The sequence below is a fragment of the Mytilus edulis genome, chromosome 5 (genome assembly GCF_963676685.1).
Source record: "Mytilus edulis chromosome 5, xbMytEdul2.2, whole genome shotgun sequence".
NCBI lineage: Eukaryota > Metazoa > Mollusca > Bivalvia > Mytilida > Mytilidae > Mytilus > Mytilus edulis.
Window position 1 is genome coordinate 50,274,451 of NC_092348.1, and position 14,460 is coordinate 50,288,910.

Here is a 14,460-nt window from a genome sequence, read left to right on the forward strand (position 1 = left end):
CATTTATGAAGATTTTGATAATATAAAAAACTGTTGACGATCACTTCTTTAAAGGTAAAACTTAGCCATTCAATCAAGTATAAACATAATCAACTTTATGTTGCTTTAACCTATAAAGACCACATAACCAAGAGTGTAGAAAGTTTCGATTAGCACCAATAATCAATCAATCATAAAGTTGATGATGATGGAATATTTTGACGACTGGCTTGACTGACCATACAGCCCTCGCGCGTTCAGTATTAAGTATTTGAGTAGTCTCCCTTCCATGGCAATGATAAATATAAATTGAATCAATCATACGTATTCTGTTTTGTTAATAGTCGTAACAATAAAACTACCAGATGATACATACTATCTTAGCGCATAATCAATCACAATGTTTTGTCAATAGACCCGTGTCGTGTCTTCTTGTACTGATTAAATCAGCATAGTTTTAAAAGAAAATCAAAAATCAAAAGATGATGACTGTTTCATGGATTTTTTGGTCTAACGTCATACCTTGGAAATCTGTTAACATCCCTTTGAAATAGGTAAGCAAAAACACTATTTTCATTTAATATAATAAAATAAACGAATAAAATGCATTTTTAAAATTGTTTTACGGCTATTATGAAAAATATAGAGTATACGATTCTTTCAATTTTCCATGACCCCCATAACCCCTTAACAATTGTTAGAAAAGAGTACTATCCATTTTACTAAAGTTTACTTATAAGAATTGTCAATTTTCTATTTTAGTTCATATTAGTTTCTTGCGAAACTTTCACCGATTGAAGCAGTAGAAGCGAAGCTTAATATGAAATTGATATTTGAAAAAACTTTGAAAAACAATCACCGATTGAAGCAGTAGAAGCTTATGAAACTGATATTTGAAGAAAAAAATCACTTACCTGCAATTTAATACATTGAACTAACGCTATTTATGACAAGTCACCAGTTTTTCTCTCTCTCTCTCTCTCTCCGTTTCATTGGTACACAATTTCCGTTGGCGATAATACACGGTGTTAGTGTCTTCTCTCTCTCTGAAATTACAGGAAAAAAAGTTAAGAAATTTTGTTGGACAATTGGGAAGTTTAAATATGGGACAATTGGGAAGTTCAAATGTGGGACTATATATACCATGGTTCAACGTGTTAAAGCCTCGGTCACACCTTACCCGGATAGCTAGAACGGACGACTAACGGATAACCTTTTTCAATCCGTTCATGTCCATTAGACGTCCGTTCTTATCCGTTAGACGTTCGTCCATATCCGTTGCATGTCCGTTAAGCGTACGTTTTATCCGTCGACGTCCGTTCTGTTCAGTGGAAAATTTTGAGCATGTTCAATACTTTGAACGGACGTCCAACGGATAAAATATCCGTTGAACGTCCGTTAGGCGTCCGTTTTGTACGGTAGTTGTCCGTTTCGTTTCCGTTTTGTATCCGTTACGTGTCCGTTATAATCCGTTGGAGGTCTGGAAGATAAATTCGCCAACGGACTTGTACCGGACGTTTAACGGATATTGATCATGAACGGATGAGAAACGGACTTCTACCGGACGTATAACGGATAAAACGGATGATGAACAGATCTGAAACGGATAAATGCCAATTGAAAATTTTGCGTCAGAAACGCCAATTATTGGTATGTCAGATTTCTTAAGGTTCATGAATTCTTGTTATTCATAATCGATCTTAAGAGTATAGGCACGTCTTAATAATCAAGCAGTTCTTATTCAGGCCAGACACTGCCCTTTGGCGAACAAACCAAAACCAGTTACACAGGAATTTTTTAATTTTTATGCGATTTTCATGTATTATTGTCGCTTTTGATTTTTCCGTATATCTTGTTCATCCGTTTTATCCGATACGCTTCCGTTAGGTGTCCGTTTTATGCGGTACTTGTCCGTTGAATTAGATGTACGTTCGACATCCGTTCTGTCCAGTACTTGTCCGTTTCTCGTACGTTGCGTATCCGGTGTGTGTCCGTTATGCATCCGTTACACGTACGTTTTATTCGGTCAGTACATCAACGGACTCCCAACGGATAGCAATTTTGTCAACGGAAAACTTTTATTTTCATCCGTTAGGCGTCCGTTCGTGCTATCCGGTAAGGTGTGACCGAGGCTTAACATATTTAAATAAGAATCCGAATATGTTAATGAGTAAAACACGTGGTATAATTTGTAATATAAATGAAATGATCAGAAAGTTAAAAAAAAATGTCGGATTCCAGCAACAAGGATTAAGTATTTATTCTAATGGCGGTAAAACTTGTTTTTGGGGTTTTTTTTTGTTTTTTTTTTCAAGATATCATACAAATCAGTTTTATTTTACAGGCTGTTCGTCTCATTGGAAAAATGCATATTTTTTTTTAAGATTTCGTACAAACTGCTTTACTTCCGTTATTTTAATAATTCGATCAGTAGATTATTTGTTAAAACACAATTTTAATGATAAAACTCTAAACAGTTGCGAATCCAAAGAGAGTAGATAGTGTACGTCCCCCTATTTGATCGCTCAAAAAAAAATCCCAAAGGAAATTGTATTACCTTGTAGTATTAATTTTATTTTTTCCGAACTGAAAGAAGAAAATTTGTTTTTTCCTTTTTAAATAAAGGAACTCATAACAATCCTATTTAGTTTGAAAAAGGTTTCTAAAGATGTGGTACAAATGATTTATTGCTTTTTTTTTTATAAAATGAAAACTTATAAATGTTCATGACCTTTTTTTCAGTTTCCTAACTATTCCAGAAGTGGATATATTTAAAAAAAAAAGGGGGGGGGGGTGGATCTTCAGCCATGGAATAACATGAAAATGAATATGTTGAACCATAGCTAAGCTCTGCCTTTCCCCCTTTGTATTCTATTTGAGCTGCATATCTAATTATAAAAGTATGGTACAACTTTAAATTGTAGATAATATATCAAAGTTTCCCCTCAACATTTATAGCAAATAATTTTATTAAAACATCAAAAGATAAAATGCAATTTATATTACAATGACAGTTTTTTTTTATAGCCGAACATGACATAATGATAACAAATTTTTCATTTTTATTTCGCTTGGATTTGTACTATTATAGTAACTAGGTACATATGTTTTTCTAAGTTTTTACAAAAATAATGATGGAAATACACATTGGAATAAATAATGACATTCATTCCCGATATCGTTTTTGAAAAGGTATCCCGGCCCAAATTCCAGTTTCTATAGGAAATCAAATATTTGCACATCTCACAGTCAATTCAGTAATAAATACCCTTTCGTGTTCCTCGAGATGCATCAAACATATTTCCTCTAGTTCAGGTGAAGCTTGTTCGCGACCTAGAATTCTGAGTGCAAGGGTCAAGCGTTTAATTAAAATTCATGCGAGAATATGCGAGATTTGGAAAAACTGGGGGCAAAGTCATATAGAGTACACATCAATATTCGGTGTTTAATAGGCGTTTATTAGGACGCCTGCCGCTTTCCCGTTTACTTGTGAAGTCGTTGAGTGTCACCTGTTTTTTTGTTTGTTTATGTTTATGTGTAATAAAGTAAAATAAATAATATTAAGAAAAATTTCGGGACATAGTGTTTAAAAATTTCGGGAGAAAATTGGAAAAGAAATTTAAAATTACTGCTTGCAAATATCCAAAACGAAATACTTGATAAAGAAGGAACGAGGTACTTCAAGTCCCTGGAAGCTGTTAAAAACTTTGAAGAAGTTTATGTGCAGAAATATAATTTTTTGTCGATTGAGAATAATTTCCAGAAACATGCTGGCGTAATGGCATTAATTGCCAAAACAGTATATCATACAATGGTGACACTACATAATTTATTCTCTTTAGCTTCTTTTTGGGAGAATATAGATAAACAACATAAACCATATGATTGTCATGTAAGACGGAGATTTTTGAAAAGTTGTTGCTGGTCATAACACATAGTCGTAATGAATGATATTTAGTCCTATAACATATGACTTCGCATTCTTATTCAATTTTTAACGTTTTTATACTGATATTTTCATTTTTTTTTTTTTGAATGCGAAGTCATATCGAGATACGTTAAATTCCTTTAGCACTGTCCGACATGATTTCAGGTCGGAACAAAATTGCTTCAATCTTCTTTCTATGTCAAATATTTAACGGTCCAAATATCATTTTTAATTACTTAAGCACGAAAACTATTAAAAAAATTACTTACTTGTGCTAAAGAAAGAGTTAATCCATCACTTTAAGAAAATTTTATTCTCGAGTCGGAGCTCAATAACACCAGTTTAAATATGGCGCCGAGATTTGAATCCCCCCCCCCCCCCTTGTCTTACAGAATTTTATTTCAGAACCTTGATAAAGGGAAACGTTGAAAAATAAAAATAAAAATGTTTTTTTTACGTCTATATACTTATTATGTATACCTTAGTAATTTCAACTGATATTTTCATTTGTCAGTCTCTTGAATAGTTCCCAAATATCTATAATACTAAAATTACGAGGTCCAATTTGTCAGCCGTCATCACGTAAAAACGACGAATCAAAGAATTCAACTTTATATATAACTAATATAGTACAAAGGTGTATATTTAAAATTACACCACTCCAGGCCCTTTAGTTTTCCACGTAATTAATATTGCCAATAATTAAGAAGTTCCGGGTTGAGTCCGATACCGATACCAATAGTATATTCACCAGTTACCTATTACCTTATTTGTACGTTCCGCATCTGACAGGCGCACCACCAAACGGTGTATTCAGGATTAATATGCTATATTCACGGGTCATATTCACAGGGTTGACACTACTAGATTGTCAAATTGTTACCTATTGTATCATTTTAATCAGTAAAACTTTCTAAGATAACAATACGAATACTAAAAATCTGGACTAAAATAAGGCGTATAGGTACAGATTTCAATTTGTTAGCGGGCATGACGTTAACAGCGAATCAAAGAATTCAACTTTATAACTAATATAGGACAATGCTGTTGATTAAAAAATATTCCATTCCAGGACCTTTTATTTTCAAACTAATTAATACTACCAATAATTGATAAGTTCCAGTTCGACGGATTCAAACAGAAAGATTTGAAAGCAGAGAAAACTGCGTATCTTATAATCGGCATGACTTTATCAGATGACAATACTAATATCAAAATAAGACTTGCGCATAGTTATATACGGGTGTGTTCTAGTATGATATAAAATTTGTTATATGGGCATTTCTGAACGTTGTTTTGCATTTAGTAGATATAAAAAAAAGGTATGAGTGCCAATGAGACAACTCTCCATCCAAGTCACAATTTATAAAAGTAAACCATTATAGGCCAAAGTACAGTCACTGTCTTCAACACGGATCAGCAAGATATAAATGGCCCAAAAAATACTAGTGTAAAACCACTCAAACGGGAAAAAACAACGCGGTCTAATCTATATAAAAACGAGAAACACTTATGAACCACATCAACAAACTACAACTACTGAACATCAGATTCATGACTTAAGACAGGTGCAAACAATTGCAGCGAGTTTAAACGTTTTAATTGTATCAAACATTTACCCTTACCTGAAACAATAGTGCAACATTGTATTTATAATACCCCGTGCTAGATAGTCAAATCTGACCCCTTCAAATACTAGGAGAGAAAAACATAACCCCATTTCAGACAAATGAGCTGAAAATTCAACCCTGTCTGTCGGAACAACCCCTTCTCGGTATCATATATATATAGTGAGTACCCACCAGGTACAAGTAAAATTGCCATTAGGGAAGTGTCACACAAAATAACCATTTCATGTGTATATTTATTTACCGTTTTTGTTGTATGAAAAGGGTGTCCAAGTCCCCATCGGATAGGGAATAAGTATAAAAAGAAATCAGAGCATGTGTTTAATTATTGAATAAAGCAAATAACGATAGGTTTAGTTTTTTTGGAAAAGGGGGGTGGGGGTGGTGGGTGGCGTACGCCCTTTACACCCTTACGTGGACCCGCCTCTGAAAATTTCAATAATTTCCTGAAGCTAGATGTCCTCGTAGGCAAACGTTTATGGAATAGCATGTCCTTGGTATTCATTCCAGTGTCAGATAGAAAAGATTGGACACGATAAAAAAAATAACCTCTAATATTTTTGCCTTTATAGATACTATTAATTTACGCCATCTTTAGTTTCAGACGAATTGATCGAAATATATCGGTGAGCTCACCTTTTTAATGAACTCGCAAGTTTCAAATTGAAAGAGTTGGTATTGCTTTGTGTCATAAAAAAGAATGCATGGCCAACGTAGATACAATTATCCTGTCTTAGGGAGGGATAAATCCTACTTTGTAAAGGACCACTCCGATTCAAACAAAAAATTCTCTGATACTGACATTATCAAGATGCTTGATTTCTTGATTGACAACATATTTGTTACGTTCGGAGGACGTGTTTTTCAACAGACTGTCGGCATTTCAATGTGAACAAATTGTGCCCCTCTTCTTGCCGACTTGTTTCTTTATTATTATGAGGCTGACTTCATACAGGAACTTCTTAGGAAGAAAGATTAGAAGTTAGCAATATCCTTTAACTCTACTTTCCGCTATATAGATGATGTTCTTTCACTAAATAATTCAAAATTTGTTGACTATGTTGAACGCATCCATCCCATCGAACTAGAGATAAAGGATACAGCAGATACAGTTAAGTCGGCCTCATATCTTGACTTACATCTAGAAATTGACAATGAGGGTCGGTTGAAAACAAAACTTTACGACAAAAGAGATGATTTCAGCTTTCCAATTGTGAACTTTTCATTTCTAAGTAGCAACATTCCAACAGCACCTGCATACGCCGTTACACAAATGATATCGGATATGTTCCTTACATCGTAACTACAATCCTCTTCCCTTTCATGTGACCTACCGAATTAGACTATTTACCGGATTTGTTATCACATTTAGCAACACGACGGGTGCCGCATGTGGAGCAGGATCTGCTTATCCTTCCTGAGATCACCACTAGTTTTTGGTGGGGTTCGTGTTGCTTATTCTTTAGTTTTTGTATGTGTCATGTGTACTATTGTTTGTCTTTTTGTCTTTTCATTTTTAGCCATGATGTTGTCAGTTTATTTTCGATTTATGAGTTTGACTGTCCCTTTAGTATCTTTCGTCCCTCCTTTCCAAGCCAGATCATTACTGACGGCCTTTCCGACTCACAACTTGTCATACAACCTACAAGTTCTTCTACAAATTTGGTGTTCCTACTAATAGCCACCAAACCTGTATAATAGCTTACGCACTGCGTGTTGAGGCATTTTGTGTAAAAAAATGCCACATGTAATTTCCCGCTGATGACCATGTTAGTGATATCATATATATAGACAAGATATGTTATAGGACTAGAATGATGTTATGCGATGTATTCAATAAAAAATAAACATCAAGGCTTCATAAATGTTATGTTTTCAATATTGTGTAAATAATCTGACCGTTAAACCTTGGTAGAGTATATATACGTTCATTGTTCAAACCTAGTCCTATAACATATGACCTCGGGGGCATTATTTACTATTTTTATTTACTGTTCTGGTAAATTTTTTTTACTATCAATGTGCCACCCGAGTTTTTCAAAAAAAAAAAAAATGAAAATATCAGTATAAAAACGTTAAAAATTGAATAAGAATGCGAAGTCATATGTTATAGGACTAGTTCAAACCATAATAAAAATAAGTTCCCAAAAAATCAAACAGCTACAGATCGTCATATGGAATTAAAATCTTAGCAAAAAAGCCGCACTCACTTATAAGATATATACAATGTCTTTACTCTGACTGTTTCATTTTGAACAAACCAGTGAAAGTCCAGCGCAATGTAGAACAAAATAGTTTCAACATTCATATATCATTATCATGATCTTGACCTGCATGGATATGCATTTAACTTGCAACTGGACGATTAAACAAAATGGTTATTGATGACTGCACGAAAATCTTTAACCTCAGACAAAACATGAAACTACTGACTGTTCAGGAAAAAAGAAGTCTATCTAGTAGTAAATTAGGAAAAATGAAAATAAATATTTACAAAATTTTGCCCTGGATACTGTATTTTGGACATAAAGAAGCTCCCAATTTCCCGAAATTCCATTATGTTTGACAACGATTTTGATGTAAAACAAAACTTTAACCACAGTCTGAACCTAAATGCTGAATTAGTCGGCGTGAATGCTGACGAACCTAGCATCGTTAAGTATCGCTTTCGCGAATCTTGTCAAAAAGAAGGATGTATGTCAAAAGATCCAAGTAGGCAGCTACAGTATTTCACTCATAAATCTTAAAGACCTCCTTGCTTTCGACAAGACGACAATAATTGTTTTCTTTTTGTCTAGGGGAGGGGGGTCTTTTTTCTATAGCAATTGTAGTAAAGCAAAAAAAATCGCATTTAGTATCATTTTTCTACCTACTAACGTGAATTTTCTGACACAAAAATAAATAATTTTTTACACGACAGAACTGTTCATTAAAAGTATGTAATCAAATGCCAAACTATATATATATATGTGTGTGAAAATTTACTTTCTGAAGATACAACAAAAAAAATATAAAGAATTTTTTTTCTGTTTAAGATCTTAATAAATCTCATTGAAATTAACTAGATATTCTGTATACAATATTATGTATGCTTTCACAATATATCAAAATAAAATGCTGAACGACCAAGATCCCCCTCCTTGCAAAAATTGTCAATATCCGATGCATTTGAATTAAGCACAAAAAAATTATGTAAATTCACGCATGCAATCAGGGCTAGCATTTTGAACATATATTTTAATGGTACTGTCAGAACATGATTACGATTATTTGGGGTATATTAATTGTCTCTAACTGTCGCCTGGTGAGATTAATAGTTTAAGGTAAAACTTTATGATACCATATGGCCTAGGTGTTGATTGGCTTTTATTTTTATGACCTAAGACCAGTTCCTCAGATATGGTAATGAAATAGCACCCGTACCTTCTTGAATATACAGACGATCTGCTAAGTGAACATCACAGCATGAATCTGTCCATTTTTGCGTGAAGGTAACACTCAAAGTCAGGTGACATATATCAAATCGTTCCTTTTGCAATCAAGATTAATTAACACTAGAACACCCCCGTGATATCCGTGACTGAATTAAAGTATATAACTATGCGCAAGCCTTGTCTTAGTATTAGTACTGTCATCTGATAAAGTCATGCCGATTATAAGATACACAATTTTCTCTGCTTTCAAATCTTTCTGTTTGAACCCGTCGAACTGGAACTTATCAATTATTGGTAATATTAATTATTTGGAAAACAAAAGGTCCTGGAATGGAGTATTTTTTATTCAACAGCATTGTCCTATATTAGTTATAAATAAAGTTGAATTCTTTGATTCGCTGTTTACGTCATGCCCGCTAACAAATTGAAACTTATTTTTAGTCCAGATTTTTAGTATTCGTATTGTTATCTTAGAAAGTCTTACGGATTAAACTACTACAATAGGTAACAATTTGACAATTTAGTAGTGTCAACCCTGTGATTATGACCCGTGTGTATAGCATATTAATCCTGAATACACCGTTTGGTGGTGCGCCTGTCAGATGCGGAACGTACGGATAAGGTAATAGGTAACAGGTGATTATACTATTGGTATCGGTATCGGACTCGACCCGGAACTTCCTAATTATTGGCAATATTAATTACGTGGAAAACAAAAGGGCCTGGAGTGGTGTAATTTTTAATCTACACCTTTGTACTATATTAGTTGTATATAAAGTTGAATTCTTTGATTAGTCGTTTTTACGTGATGACGGCTGACAAATTGGACCTCGTAATTTTAGTATTATAGATAACGGTCAAAATAGTCTGTTTTAATATGTCAGTGGAATCTTCAGCTTTGGAAGATTGTAACAAACTTTGTATTTAAAAACGATATAAAGTAGTATTTGGTTTTGAAAGATACTTAGATTTTCATTGTAATGTATCTACATTAACAAAATTGCGTAGCGGCACACTTAGATTAAATGTTGAAGTTGGTCGTTATCTGAATACTCAAAGAGAAAATAGAATTTGTATATGTTGCAATATGAATGTTTTGGAGGACGAATATCATTTTTTTATCATGTCCAACGTATAAATCTGTGCGTATAGAATTTTATATTCATTCTACTACTCTTGGCCAAATCGGCACAAGTTAGATAATTTATTCTAAGTCTCTGACAGTAAAACTGTGCATTTATTCAAATGCAGCCGCTTGGAAAATTATATCACATATAATGTCATAATATTATTGTATACTCTGTAACTTCTGTTCTCTGCTGCCTTTTGTTTGTCATATGTTGTATATATTTTCGTTTGCCATAGCATGTGAAAATAAAGTATGCATGAATCTGACTACAGTAATAACGATGCCGATCTGATAAATCAATAAACTGATAATGCCCCCAGTTTATCAAATCTCGTATCTAATTAGTCGATAACGCAAAATCACGATCGATCTTGCACATGCGCATTGTTTCCCTGAACTAGTTTTTAAATAGAAACTCGAATTCTCCCCTTGTAAAATTTGAATCTGCGATACCCAATGCTGAATGAATTGATCGGTTGGTCTTTTTTTAAGTTAATTTAAGCTGGTTTGTATCCATATATACCTGGTAACTCCAAACAAAACTCAATCCACATTCGTCCAAAGTAAATTTTCTGTCCATAATCCATTTGATCTTTTTAGGATTGGATTTATATATTCAAACATTAATTTATACATAATTGTTGATAATTTACGATCATTTATCAATAAATAATTCCAATAAGACAACATTTTTTGTTTTATAACAATTTCTAAAGGATATCTCCCTGTTTCACCATAAACCGTGTAGTTAGAAGTGATGTTTCTATGACGAAGTTTAAATATATTATTGAAAAATTAACTGAGATGCATTTTTTTCTATACAATTTTTATTTCAAAACCACATAATTCAGCTGAATACTGAATAACAAAACAAGAAAAAGAAGACAATCAAAAAGTTGAAATTGTAAATCAAAAGGTATACTGATATTTTTTATTTTATAGAATAAGGCATAAAAATTGTCAACAACACGTTTAATAATTTCATGCGTCCGAAGCGCTTTTCTGGATTTAACTTCATCAGGAACGTTCAAAGCCAAACATTTGAAATCCAAGGATTTATAAGTACCGAAACAGTTGAAGAGCTATATGAGAAAAATACCTAAAATAAACTGATAGTCCGCCAGCAGAGGTATCGACCCAGTGATGTAAAAAAAATTATAAGTGCCTGCTGAGCTTGATCATGTTGTTTTCTAGCGGTTGGAAAAGTTCCATTGTAATTAAACATAACTCCTAGTTGAGAATTTGAATCTACTGTTTTTGATAATTAGTCCTAAATGCATCTAAATTTTTCATCTTTCCTTTACTAAAATCCAGTTACCTTTGTTTTACTCATGTTAACTTTCAGTTGCCATAAGTTACAATATTTCTCAAATGATTTCAATGCTTTTTGTAAACCTTCAGGCGTTTCAGACATAATGACAGTGTCGTCAACATTCAACATCAAGAAGAGTTTGATATAAAGCAATAATTTTTATAAGCATAAATCTGAGATATTTTCTTGACAGTATTGGAGTGTCAAAAACTCGTTGGAAGTACTTGATAAATTGCATGCATTTATTGGTGATTTTGAATCTGTTCAAAGTTTTGATTTTTCTACCCTATATACCACTTTGCCTCATATTCTTATTAAGAAAAAAATCACATCCCTAATTAACTGGGCATTCAAAAAGTCAGAATGCGAGTACATATGTTCAAACTTTTTAGGTCATTATTTAGTAGCAATAAACAAAAGAACTATGTCAATTGGGCATGCTTTGATACTATATATGCGCTTGAATGTTTACTTGATAACATTTTTATTCGCTTTGGAGATTCCGTATATCGTCAAGTTATTGGAATTCCAATGGGGACTAACTGTGCACCACTTATTGCGGACCTGTTTTTGTATTGTTATGAGTTACAATTTATGACTGAAATTAGCAAAGACCCATCGAAACAACATTTGATACAAAAATTTGACAATATTTCTAGTTATTTGGATGATATATTGGCTCTCAATAATGACGACTTCAGTATGTATACTAAAGAAATTTATCCTGTTGAACTTACTTTGAATAAAGCTAATACTAAAAATGACCACTGCCCTTTTCTCGATCTTGATATCTATATCATTAACGGGTAGCTTAATACAAAAATTTGTAATAAAAGTGATGATTTTTCATTTCCTATTGTTAATTATCAATCATCACCATCTTATGGTGTTTATATATCTCAACTTGTACGATTCGCTCGTGTATGTCACAACGTATTAGATTTTAGCAAGAGAAATTTATGTATTACTGAAAAATTATTACACCAGGATTTTGATATCACAAACTAGTCAACACATTTACTAAATTTTATCATCGGTATAAGGAAATAATTCGTTAATATAACTCAACATGCAGACATCTTATACGTGCAGGTATTTCACATCCAATCTTTTGATTTAATATTCTTTACAAAGCACAAAAATGTCAGTATTTATTTCAAAAGCTATAAAACCTTTAAACTGACTTATTAAGAAGGGATATAGTTACGATACTGTTGTCAGGTCATTAAAGATTGCATATTTTGGCTTTAATATTGATTCACTTATAGGGTCTTTGCATCGGAACTAAACACATTTATTAAAAAAAAACAGTTTTTGGCATGACACGGGTTATGTTCTTCTCATACATTTTATGATAGTATGATACTAAACCCCTAACGGGAGGGATAATGCCTGATATTCACATGATGAAGACATAATCTTTCAATCAGTTAAATAGAGGTCTGGAGCTGGCATGTCAGTTAACTGCTAGTAGTCTATTGTTATTTATGTATTATTGTCATTTTATTTATTTTCTTTTGTTACATTTTCTGTCATCGGACTCGGACTTCTCTTGCACTGAATTTTAATGTGCGTATTGTTATGCGTTTACTTTTCTATATTGGCTAAAGGTATAGGGGTAGGGTTGAGGTCTCATAAACATGTTTAGCCCCGCCGCAATTTTGCGCCTGTCCCAAGTCAGGAGCCTCTGGACTTTGTTAGTCTTGTATGGTTTTTAATTTTAGTTTCTTGTGTATAATTCTGAGTTTAGTATGACGTCCATTATCACTGTACTAGTATACATATTTTTTAAGGGGCCAGCTGAAGGGCGCCTACGGGTGCGGGAGTTTCTCGCTACATTGAAGACCCATTGGTGGCCTTCGGCTGTTGTCTGCTCTATGGTCGGGTTGCTGTCGCTTTGACATATTCCCCATTTCCTTTTTCAATTTTACATTATTATCAACAACAAAAATCTTCTAGGTCGTTCAGATAAATTGAAAAAAAAACTGGTGACAAATTTTCTCCTTGCCTCACACCAATGTCACAGTTGAATATGTCCCATTACTCTTTTCCGAGTTTGCCTCGTGTCTTTAAATTTTGGTTCATATGAATAATCATATGAACCAAAATTTAAAGACGCGATTATGAATAACAGTTAAAATTTTACTCCTGATAACAGATTTTTGCAATTTATTCCACAGGCCTAGTCTTCAAATTTTGTTAAAAGCAGACTTAAAATCAACAAAATGTATGTACAATAAAGTTTCCCGCCTCACGAACGAAAACCAGTTTGTGAGCTTGTGTTCTTGTTGACTGATTCAGTGAATTCAGCATTCAAACAGTCCATGCAAATAAACATGTAAAAAAGACTGTTGATTTTTTGTAAAAAAAAAATTGGCTTGCGTTGCCACATAATCTACATTGTTTTTATATATCAAATGCAACGAACACTAAATTTGATTGCTGTGAACCACGTTTCTTTTTGGTACATTTACAGTATAGTACGTCTTTTTTATTCGGCATTGTTGCTGTTTTCAACGGTAATAGTAAGCAATACACAGCTGCTTACAGAATGACAATAAGCCTGATCTAAAAATTGTATTGGCCATTTGCAAGCACGCTAGGGGAAGATTAACAGACAGACAGACGGCCAGACAGTCTTGAAGACGGACCTCAGTATACGTCCCATACTGTAAAAAAAGGATGAAATTTTACACCAAAATTAACACTATATTCAGAACTACTTTTCCAGGAAATCAAAGTGAATAATATTTAACCTGTTTGGTTAGAAAACAAGAATTCTATGTAAAAGTATATAGTAATTTTGTCAAAACGTCCACGGTACCATATGTTATCAGTGTGTATTATTGATAATGTTTGTTGCCTAAAAATTTATAATACATTTAGTCGAAGAGCTGATTATTTGTTTCAGTTTAGCCGAGTAAAAATGTGAAATAAAATAGATGATAGTAACTTGTACGAACATATGAGTCAATTTTGTAATCACCATAATGCTTTTTCGTTTGAATATTTCCTTAAATTCAGAAAAAGAGAAGGAAAATGAGGAAACA

At 33.2% G+C, this 14,460-nt stretch overlaps 1 protein-coding gene across 1 annotated transcript in view; it reads left to right on the forward strand.

Moving 5' to 3' along the window:
- Nucleotides 1-468: 468 nt before the first annotated feature.
- The window catches only part of LOC139525450 (uncharacterized), a 38,593-nt gene continuing 24,601 nt past the window's right edge, over nt 469-14,460 (forward strand). The window contains exon 1 of the mRNA XM_071320794.1: nt 469-533. The gene's annotated coding sequence lies outside the window, so the exon portion shown is untranslated. The remainder of the gene's footprint in view (nt 534-14,460) is intronic.